Raw genomic sequence first — 11799 nt, 5'->3', positions numbered from 1 at the left:
AAAACTGTGATTTTGGATTAAGTTAGGATATTAGGATCTAGAGCTGCTTTGTTCATACAAGAACTCCTGGCACACGTGGCTACTTATATTTAAATTCTTAAAAATTTAATAAAATTAAGCGTTCGGTTCCTCGGTTACATTAGCCTCATTTCAGGCGCTCACTAGGCACATGTGGCTATGGCCGCCACCTTGGACGGACCAGATCTAGAGCACTTCCCTCACTGCAGAAGGTTCTATTAGACAGACTGTTCTAGAGGGCCCTGCAGCTTTTCCTTTATCACTGTCCCCTGCGGAGACGGCTCAGGACCCATCCTGAGCAGCTAATGGCTTCTGATTCTCTACACCTGTTTCATCTCCAGCTGCCAAGCCACCCTTTCCTCTGCCTAGAACATTCCACCCACTCCGACCCCACACTCTTTGCCTAACTAACTCCAGTAAGGTCCCAACTTAGGAGTTATTTCATCCAGCAAAGCATCCCTAACGCCCAAAGTCTCGATTACAGCTGCTCTTCTGGCTGCCCTGTACTTTGCCCCTATCGCAGTATCATACCACTACGTATTATTATTATCTGCTTGTTTGTCAGTATCTCTCATTTATCCATTCACTCATTCATTAATTGAACACTTAGTTATTAAGCTCCAGGCACTGTGTTAAGCACGGGGATTCTCTGACGACAGACATAGCCCTTGTCACAGAGCAAGTGCACTGTGTGAGGCCGGAGGCTCGGTCTTGCCCACAGCTTATTCTAATCTAGGTGCCTAGCCCATAGCAGGTGCTCAGTCCATTGCTGCTCATGGGATGAATGGGAAGTTCTTCAGGAATGGGCCCTTATGACTCTTCCATCTGGGTTTGGACTGGGACACAGACAATGGGCAGTAAAATGAAGCCATCAAGACCTATGGTTACCATAGTGAGTTGAATAGTGGTCCCCCAAAATTTGTGTCCACCCAGAACCTCAGAATGTGACCTTATTTGGAAACAGAGTCTTTGCAGATGCAATTAGTTAAGATGGGCCCCAAATTCAATGTCCTTATAAAAAGAGAAGATGCACAGAGAAGCCCATATGAAGATGGAGGCAGAGACTGGAGTGATGCAGCTGCAGGCCAAAGAACACCAAGGATTTCCTAGAGCCCCCAGTACTGGAAGAGGTAAGAAAGGATCCTCCCCCAGAGCCCTGCGGGAGCATGGTCTTGCTGACACCTTGATTTTGGACTTCTAGACTGCAGAATTGTGAGAGAACAAACTTCTGTGGTTTTAAGCCACCAAGACTGTGGTAATTTTTTTTAATGGCAGCCCCAGGAAACTAATACAGCCACCAAAAGTTTTCATGATTGCACCCATACTGTGGAATGGTATGCCCTGGTTGAAAAGAATGAGATGGATCAAATATACTGCTAGGAACACCCTCCTGATGCAGTGTTTTTGTTTTGAGTATGTAAGCTACAGCCCTATGTACATAAGAAAAAGAAAAAAAAATACCATGTGTATGTTTAATGTGGATTGTGTGTGCACTCACACTTAATGGACAGGAAAACCTCCAGAAAGGTGCACCAAACCTTTCAACAGTGCTTACAACAGTGTCCCATGTGGACAGTGGGAGTGGAGGGCAAGAAATATAAAGAAGGATTTCACTTTTTACTCCATATACAACAGCATTATTTTGATTTTTTTAAGCAATAATCTTGCATTTCTTTTGTGATTTTAAACCATAAAACCATTGAAAAGCATTTTGATTCGTGGAAGGTCACAGTTCATCTCACCTGTAGGGCAGCACATTCCTAAGGGGCCTGTGTCTGTCTCATCTACTCTAATGGCCAGGAGCCTGGTCCGGGAAAAACGCTTGGAGCCCCTGATGCGGCACATTTCTCCGTTGTTTGAACCAGTTAGCTTATCCCTGGGTGTAGAGTAGGAACAGGACAAACACAAGAAGGCTAAAGCACATCACCATTCCTGCAATCGCTCCACAAGGAAACCCCTCCAGATCAGACTCGCATCTTTGCCTAGAGGGACCTGAGCCTACAGAGGGAGGGTGACCCCGCCCACCAAGGCCCCGCCCCTCCCAATACAGGCTCCACCTAGGGCCCCACCCCTTTCTAGGCCCCACCCAACCCGGGTGGGGACTTCAGGTCCCGCCTACCCTGCCCCACCTCGGGCTCCGCCCAAGTTGAGGCCACGCCCCTCTGAGTTCAGGCCCTACCCAGGACACACCCTTTCCAGCCCAGGCTCCACCTCTCCCCAGGCCCTGAGCCTTCCAGGCTCCTCCTTATCCTGCCGCGGCCCCGCCCCCCAGGTCCAGGCCTGTCTGGAGATGGAAGCTCCTGGATCGGACAACCTGTGGCCTGGTGGACACTGGGAAGCAGGACAGGGACTTCCGCCCTCTGGAAAGAGAGCCGGGCAGGCCTGCGATGGGCCGAGGGCTGGACCCACGGCCTGCGCTAATGCTTTAGCGACTTCAGAACAGAGGCCGTGCCCGTGCGCCCTGGTGAGACCCACCTAATAAAGGCCCAGTGGCGGTCCCTGCCAGGCCTCCCGGCTGCAAGCAGGGAGAAGCAGCAGAAAGACGTTGCGTTGTAGCAGAAGTTACACATGTGGACAAGCCTACACTTCGGAAACCGCAGATGTGCGCAGTACAAACAGGGTGTCCCCTCTTTCACTGTGTGCATTTCCAGACCCTGCACTTTCCTGACTGCAGTGGGGAGAAAAGAAGGTGACGGTCTGTGCACTACAGTCACAGATTCTGCGGGACCTGTTTTCCTCACCCACGGTCTCCGAGGCCTCGTGTCTGAGTAGCCGTAGGCTTTAAGGCCCAAGGCTGTTCCCTTCCTCATTTGTGTGGGAGTGGTTCATGTGTTTGGTAGGAAAGCTGCCAGCCCCGAATGCTCCCGGGGAAGGCTGAAGACCCGCTGGTCCAGACTAATGGTCGGCATTCATTCGCATTAACTTCCGGGTGGGTAGATCAGAAAGATCCGGGAAAATCCTTCAAACAAAAACTGCTGTGCTCATCTTTGTCACCAGGTGCCCAGAGCTTTTGCTATTTGTCTGGTAGGTGACTGCCGTTCTAAGGCGTTCCTTCTCTGAACTGAGCCTCAGCTGACAGCCAGTCAGCTCTCCTCAGGGAACACAGGCAGGTTGACCCAGGGACCACCACGCAGCCTCCCGCCCCATCCTGACCGATGCAGACGCTGAAGTTCCATTCTGAAGGGCATTAAAGGAAAACTGCACTGTGAACGTCAGGCATGCCATCAACAAGCCATTGCTCTAATATGCATTCTCATGCTTCCAGCTTTAACTCATTCGCTAAGGCATTTCCATACTATTTCTCACCATTTAGGATTTCACTAACCAAGTGAACAATCAAGGCTTGCTTCCCCCAGGTGGGAGTCATCACAAACTTCAGTAACTGTCCCTCCAGCCCATTAACCTCCTGGTGGACCATGCCACCAGAAGGAAGATATTTGGGGGCGAGCTGGCCTTCCTCAGACCCTTCCAACTGCACAAGACTACATGAGTGGTCTGCTCACGAGGTCAGCCCTGCCCGCAAACCTGGAAAAGCACATACATAAGAATAAATTACTCGTGTTAGAAACATGTTTTAATTTACCATCACACTCAAATTGTTTTTCAGGATAATTAAAGGTGCTAAAAAGGAAAAGAAAAACAGGCACCCATGAATCCATCTATAAGACAGCAGACTCAGCTCAAAGGAGGCTGGGCTCTGGTCCTTCTCCAGGTAAGACGTGACTGAGCCATAGCCCAGTGCAGGGAGGATGGGCTGCAGCCCCACAGGCCTTCACCAGAGCGACCATGTGATACTGCTCCGTTAGGTAGATTGAGGCATCACACTGATGCCTCCAACAGGTGTTTATCAAGTGCCTCTGGACGCTTGAAATAAACAGGTATTTATCAAGTTGGGGATGCATCAGTGAACAGAACAAAGAAAGATCCCTGCCTTCCAGAATATACATTCCAGTTTAGGGAGAAAACAGACAATAACCGTAATAAATAGGCAAGTTCTACGGTTTGCTAAGGGTGATAGATAAGGGCTACGGAAAGAGGAGGAGGAGAGTGGCATGGGGAGATCAGCACTGTTTGGGGGAACGGGTTTGTGACAGGACGGTTTCCCATCCTAAATGGGAGTATTCACACCAGGCTTCAATAAGAAGGCGAGATTTAGATCGATACTTGAAGGAGGTGAAGGAACCAGCCAAGTGACTATCCGGAAAGGGAGAGCAAAGGCCTGGAGGCAGGGTGGAGAGGGCAGCGTGGCTGGTGCAGAGTGTGGAGCTGGGGGCAAGGAGTGTGGGCCTGGGGACTTTGACTCTCCCTCTGAGTGAGGTGGGCCATGGCAGGGCTGGGACAGGACAGTGACAAGATCTGACTCATGCTCTAAAAGGGACACTCTGCCTGCTGGGCAGAAAACAGACTGAAAGAGGACCAAGGCCGGAGCAGGAGGACCAGACAGGAGGACGGTGCCCGAATATGGGGCCTCACTCCAGGATGGCAGGGGAAGCTGTGAGCCCTGGGAAGATTCTGGATATATTCCACAGGTTGACTCAAAAGCACTGTCTGGTGGATTTGGATGTAGAATGTGAGAGGAATCAAAAATGATTCTGAAAGTTTGGCCTCAGCAAGTAGAAGTATGCGGTTGCCATCCATTTAGGCTAGAAATTATTCATGCAGCATTGTCTATATTCCGTAATAAACAAAGGATGCAGTTCTCCTAAAGATACTTATAACCCGAATCTGCCTGAATCATCATAAAACAGTATATAAAGTATGAACAAATATCACTGACTGACGTGTAGCAAACTGCCAGGACTTTAGAGAAATCGAAATCTGGAGACGATGCCTGACGATTGAAAGTGTATACTAAGAATATGTGGTGCATGACTTTTTATGAAGTAAATTTCCTTGCACCCAAACCTAGTCATGGAAGCTACTAAATGAACGGGAAATAAAACATTAAGAACATTCTCCAGGCTTTAAAGCTACATATAAACAGTGACAACTATCTACATCTTTTGACCTGATTTTTATAATGTATCCCATTTCCCAAGTGAAAATAGACATTTGCTTTTTATGACAACTGCAGAAAATAAAGTAGATCCCAGACTGACCCTTTTGTAATTGTCTGTGTCAGTGTGAATACAGAAGGACAGTCATTTTCTATCATGTATATTATATCCTGGGGAATGACAATTCCTTTTTGTTGCTTAGACCTAACTACCCATGGTAAAAATACTGAAATAAGTTAAAAAGTATATAGCCAGGGGCTTCCCTGGTGGCACAGTGGTTGAGAGTCCGCCTGCCGATGCAGGGGACACGGGTTCGTGCCCCAGTCTGGGAAGATCCCACATGCCGCGGAGCGGCTAGGCCCATGAGCCATGGCCACTGAGCCTGCGCGTCCGGAGCCTGTGCTCCGCAACGGGAGAGGCCACAACAGTGAGAGGCCCGTGTACCGAAAAAAAAAAAAAAGTATATAGCCAGGTATGGTCAATTTAAAGAGGAAATAAAGTTTTTTCTGAAATACGTTTTTCTACCCTAAAGATGTTTTAATTCTATCTTTCAGAGTGAAATATAAAATAATACAACAGTCAGTCCCTGAATTGATAAAGTGAACCTTGATGTACTTATGCAGCGTTAGTTGTGACTCCCTAAAATACAAATAAACTGCGAAATTACAGTAGCGTGTGGGTTTATGTGTTGGTTATCTACAGCTAATATGATTGCCAAAATTATTAATCTGCCACATTGTTTCACGTATGGACTGGAAAACTGTATTCAGTACAGTTGTACACAGTGCATGTGAATGTCATTCACAACACACATATAATGTGCATTTTTATGTTTTTAACTTTAGTTCATTATTTAAACACTCAGTGTACCTGTTGGGCTAGATTTCTGGAGACAGATACCCCAACCCCACTAATTACAGCCTAATTCTTTCTGGCTGGTCTTATCAGCCTTTGGAGCTCTTTCTCTGCCCTTGGCCATTTTCTCAATGAGTTGTCCCTGTCCAGAGAGGAGCCCTGAGCCATCCTGCCCACGAGGCATCAAAACCACAAGCAGATAGCACAGTCAGCCCCTCAGGGGGGAGTGAACAGGTGGGCCGGCGCTAAACAGGGTGAGGCCAGAGGTAGGAGTAGAGGAGGAAGCTCTGCTTGCTTCAGCAGAAGGCCTTCTGAACCTCTTCGAATTGTGTTTCCGTGACACATAATGTTTCTCAGTTTTTGTCTCATATTTATTTTCTTTAAAACCAAGTTTGCTCTCTGTTCTTCACTTTCCATGGTGTTGCTTTAAAATAAACATCAACCTGTTAGGATGCAGGCAGCCCCACATAAGCAGACGCTAGTTTCTCTGAACACAACTCAGTTCTAGGAATTCGACCGAGAGGCAGCTCCGCAGGCTGGCAGGGGAGTGAGCTCTGGAAGAAATGGACCCAGATTTCAGCCTGGGCTTTGCTGCTCATGAGCTCATTGCTAACCTGGCCAGCTGCTCACACCGCTGCCCCAGAACTTCCAGCCTTGCCCAGCCCAGTGGGAAAGCCAGCCTGAAGCTGCCTGCCCTTCCTTCTCTTTGACCATGACCCCGGGCCCCGCAGAGCCCTGTTTGCCTGGCCCAAGCAATGCCACTGCCGCCCAGGCCTGGGCCACCAGCTTTTTCCAAACAGCACCTCCACCAGCCGCTGACAGACTGAAACTTCACAGATGAGCTACATAGCGATAGCTTCGTGCCAGAGGAAGGGCCCGTCTCTGTTCCTACCTCTAGTGCAATGTGGAGGCTAAAACAGTCATCTTTTGTATTAATTCACACGTTTAGTCACTAACCCAGGAATCAGAAAGTGCTCTCAAAGCCGCAAAGCGTTACCCAAATACAAAGTGGTATTTTGATTGCTGTGGCCGGTCTGTTGGAATCAGACTGTTGTTAGATTTCTCAATCTCTTTCCCTCTGAAAGTGCGTGCTTGTAACGAGTACAAGGTGTGAGCTTAGTTTAAAGTGCAGGGACTTAAAATCATTTTATTTTTGGAATTTCACGATCGCCCTTGGAATAAAGACACTTGGGGGTGTCCTAAAACCGGGGCTGGGAATCATTGACTTAACCACTTGGAAAGTCGCATAAACAGCGTGGATTTGAAAATCTACTTTGGATTTTTTTCACAGCTCTCTATCTGTAAGCTGGCCACCGTTGTCACTCTTGTGTTGTTTTTTGCTTTGGGGTCTGGGAAGTAGAGGTGGGTAGGAGTAAAGGGGAGAGAACACAGGGAGTTCAATACACATAATTCTCCCCTTTAGTCAGGGTCTCTGGGCAGCTTGACGAGGAGGACCCTGCTGACACCTTTCCCTCTGAGCGGCCAGAGGCGCCCATGGGCGCAATGAGACTATTTTTTTCAACACTCAGAACTGTAATTGCCCAACTCCCCAGGGCAAAGCCTGACCGCCCCCCACCCCACGGCCCAGCCACGGTGAGTAATCAACCCAGCAGCGTGTGCAGGAGGCAGGGAAGGAGGCACATGTGCGCTCACACTCGGGTCTCCTGTTAGTGTGCTTCTTCCCAGCTCTTTCTCTCTTGAAAAAAAAAAAAAAAAAACACCCATCTTTTTTTAGATTTCACATGTGGGTCCCCCAGGCGTTCCCTGGTCAGGCCTCATCCCTGCGTGTTTCTCCTCTTCTCAGCCCCGTCCCGCTCCCAGGGTAGTGCGTGAGGGGGTCCCCGGCCGCATTCCCTAGATGGTGGACGGTGGCGGGCAGTACCTGGGAGCTGGCGTCTCTCTGCCATGTGTGTCAGTTAATCCAGGCCTGCGACAGGCCCCAGAGGTCTGCATCCGCGTCCCTGGCCTCACGCGGGACCCGCTCTGCACTGGGTCCCCGCAAGCGGGAAGAGGCCCGCTCCCCGCCTCTCCCAGCAGCCTTCTTTCGTTTCCGGGACGTTGGAGCGTGGGGCGGGGCCTAGGCGGGGCGACGTCCAAGCGTGGGGCGGGGCCTCTGCTTAGGACCTGCGCAGAAGGGGAGAGGCAGCACGTGGAAAGGAGGGCTGCTGCACCATGGAGTTCCGGAGTTTGGAGTTCAGCAGAAGGTGCTAACGGATAACTTTGCTGATGTCCAGGTGTCTGTAGTTGATTGCCCTAATTTGACTAAGGAGCCACTTACCTTTCCCGTAAAAGGTATCTGTGGGAAAACTAGAATTGCAGAAGTAGGAGGTGTGCCTTACTTATTGCCTCTTATAAATAAAAAAAAGTTTATGATCTAAATAAAATCTTAAAAGAAATCCAGCTTCCTGGAGCTTTTGTTTTTGGAGCAGGAGCAGGCCCATTTCAGACTCTTGGATTCAATTCTGAGTTTATGCCAGTTGTTCAAACAGAAAGTGAACACAAACCTCCTGTGAATGGAAGTTACCTTGCTCCTGTTAACTCGGCAGAGGGAGGGTGCCTACTAGAGAAATACAGTGAGAAATATTATGATTTGGGGTGTGCATTACTGGCTTATCTTTTTGCCAGTGAAGGCCAACCTGGAAAGGTCACTGAGGTGAAAGCCAAAAGAAGAACTGGAAAACTTAAGTTTGTGACTTGTATGAGACAGACTCTTTTTTTTTTTCGGTACACAGGCTTCTCACTGTTGTGGCCTCTCCCGTTGTGGAGCACAGGCTCAACGGCCATGGCTCACGGGCCTAGCCGCTCCACGACATGTGGGATCTTCCCGGACCGGGGCATGAACCCGTGTCCCCTGCATCGGCAGGCGGACTCTCAACCATTGCGCCACCAGGGAAGCCCAAGACAGACTCTTGAAAAACATTATTGAGATAAGCCTGTAGGAATGGTAGGTACTTTCGTGATTCAGAAGAGAAAAGTGAAGATTCACATTATGCCAGCAGAATTTTCTTCCTGCCCATTGAACTCTGATGAAGGCTTGAATAAATGGTTACGTTTTTGAGATGAAGCCTCCTTTGGTTTGCCAGTTTTTATCTCCAGAGACCCAGGGTTTGATTTGTGGTTGGAGCACACTCATTGTTTCAGTCATCATGAAGAAGGTGGGCACTACCATTATGACACCACCCCAGACACAGTGGAATATCTTGGATACTTCTTACCTGCAGAGTTTCTCTATTGCATTGATCAACCAACAGAGACCCATTCATTTGGGCGAGATTAAATCAACTGATACTCGTTTGACTGATTAACTCATTAATTGATACTAATATAAAGCCTAATAGAAGTGATCTCACTACTTAAGGCCCATTTTTCTTGGCCTTTGAAATGAAAGGTATGTCGACACTGTGCTCTGTATTACTTCACAGATCTATCTGAAAGGGATTATTGGGAACAAAGACACATGATGGAGATGTTCTTCATTCTTTTTATTCTAAAAATCAGTCTTATGTTTATAATTAAATATAAACAGGATTAAGAATCAAGTGATTATTCCTACTAGCTAATGGCAATAATTTACATTTGTATAATAGTATTCAGTTTTTCAAATTAGTCTTACAACTGCTAAGTGGATATTTCTGGGTATTAGAAAAATCAGTGTTGGAAATGTTGATAGTTGTTAAATCTTTCTACTGAATTTTTGAAATCCATTTTAGAAGTCAAAGTACACTTTTTTCATGGAATAAGGTGGTCAGAGGGAGCAACTTTACTCCTTCTGGTGATGTTGAAGCATACTCAGAAGTCTGCAATTTGCCTTTAACAAATATTAGCAACCAGACGGTTAGCCATGATTCCTCCTTTGTTTGGACTGTCAGTTGGAAGCAGTTTCTGCCTTGTTGGTTATTTGCAAGAAGAGAATTGAAAAGAAACAGCATCAAAATACAACCTCGAGGTTAGTATACTCTATAAATGAGACTATTGCTAAATATGACTACTGTCCTTCATGAAATATAAAATTACACCTTTGCCGATTGTAATGGTTGAAATTTTCTTCAATGTTTTTCTATAATAATCATTAGCCCAAAACAACTCTCTAGTCTTGTAATGCCAACACTGTTCAGATTTAGGAGCTTTTTAGTACTAAGTATATAATAAATTGTCACGAAATATTTTTTGTCTTTGGATGTTAACTATAACATGTCCTGTGAGTATAAATTCCTAAATATTATTTTAAAATAAACACTAGTTTGTACCAAAAGAAATGAATAAAAATTTTACATTCATTAAAAAAAGTGGTTTTTGTAATTTGCAACAATGTTTTCACCACAAAGGCAGTTTTCTCCAATGTTCCATCTCTTTCCAGAAGCACATTTCAATAGATACAACACAATGTACATCAGTGACAAACTTGCCGGTCAGTCAACTTGTGAATAAAGAGTAACTGTGTGAGGTGATGGCTGTTACCAAAACTTACCACCATGATCATTCCTCAATACATATATATACATATAGCAAATCATTATGCTGTACACCTCAAACTAAGACAATGTTATATGCCAACTATATCTCAGTAAAACTTGGGGGGGAAACACCGTGATTAAATATGAATCTCTTTGGAAAGTCCTCCCCTGCCCTGCAGATTTCATCAATGCATTCCTGCAGCTCCCCTCTGTGTTCCACGATCTAAGCTCCAGCTGGCGAGGAAGCCAGACGTGGGAAGAGACGTCGGGTTGCCGGTGACGAGTCACCTCACCTCATGGCATCACAGACCTCTGGGCGAGCCGTCTCTTGGGGCTTTCTGTGGCGAGGGGCCTTCCTCCCCACCCCACTCTGCTCCTCGGCACTGTGAGGCTCACTCATCACAGAGGTCCACCCCATCGCATCCAGCCCAGGCTTTGGGACCAGGCTGGTTGTATTTTTAACTCCAACTGCTATAAATATGCCCCTTGGAGTGTCCACTTCCTCCCTCCTCCATGGACACCTGTCCCTGGCCAGGCTCAGTCAGCCATCTGACCTGACACAATGCGATTTTCGATGACTGCTTTAGGATAATCAAGTTTCACATGTCGATCTTAAGGGGCCTGGGGAAGGGGGGAGGTCAGGAGCTCGGAACAAAACCGGGGGAGAGGCACTGGCTTTGCAAATGTCTTTCTTTCCTGGGTAAGGACCAGGCTCATGGCCTCCCCTGTACTTGACTACAGCCAGCAAGAGGGCCACATGGCATCCCTTAAGATGAAGTGAGCTAAAATCCAACCTTCAAATAACTTTCCACCTACTATGTGAAAATGCCAACTCATCCTATTAAAAGTACTTGACAAGCCTAGAAGCTGGCTCTACTTCCAGCTCACAAAGCCCTTCTCTTTCTTAGTTTTTTTTATTTTCATCAAAGTAATATGTATGCTTGGCTTCAAAAAATAAAATTTGTTTGAACAGTTCCATGTCATAAAAACCCGGCTTCCCAGCAGTATTTTAGCCTTGCTGGTTCTCAGCACCACTCTGGACCGTGGGAGGTAGGTTCTGCCCATCAGCTGACCTCCCACACCTTTGACCTGGAGCCTCGCCTCCTCGTGGCGAGGAGCCTGCTGCTCTCAGCAGGGCAGTGGGCGTCCAGGCAGTGGACGTTTCTGCAGCCCAGTGTGGAACCACCGTAGAAACCCAGCCTCTTCACATCTCCCCGTGATTCCTGGAGCTCCAGCTAGTCCTTAAACTCCTGTCTTCTTAAGAAAAAAGCTAGAGTGGATTCTGTCGTCTCAACGAAGAACTCTGACAATAAAGGATTATAGGTTCCTAATGAAAAACAGCAGCCCCACCCTAAGTCCCACTCCCAGTGGCAACGCTGGAACCATTTTAGTCAATGATTCTGGTACATATTAACTTTAGAGCCAGTGTTTTCACAGGATTTTTCTGAACTTAACGCAACTACCTACTTCTATTT

The 11799-nt window shown here is 47.2% G+C and overlaps 1 pseudogene; it reads left to right on the top strand.

The window, feature by feature from the left end:
- The first annotated feature begins 7775 nt into the window (after nt 1-7775).
- Nucleotides 7776-9431, top strand: LOC113628205 (ester hydrolase C11orf54 homolog pseudogene; annotated as a pseudogene).
- The last annotated feature ends 2368 nt before the right edge of the window (nt 9432-11799 follow it).

Source organism: Aethalodelphis obliquidens, unplaced genomic scaffold (genome assembly GCF_003676395.1).
Source record: "Aethalodelphis obliquidens isolate GAN/ISIS:26980383/991018 unplaced genomic scaffold, ASM367639v1 scaffold23, whole genome shotgun sequence".
NCBI lineage: Eukaryota > Metazoa > Chordata > Mammalia > Artiodactyla > Delphinidae > Aethalodelphis > Aethalodelphis obliquidens.
Note: the sequence above shows the minus strand (reverse complement) of the source record. Positions and strands in the feature narration are given on the sequence as shown.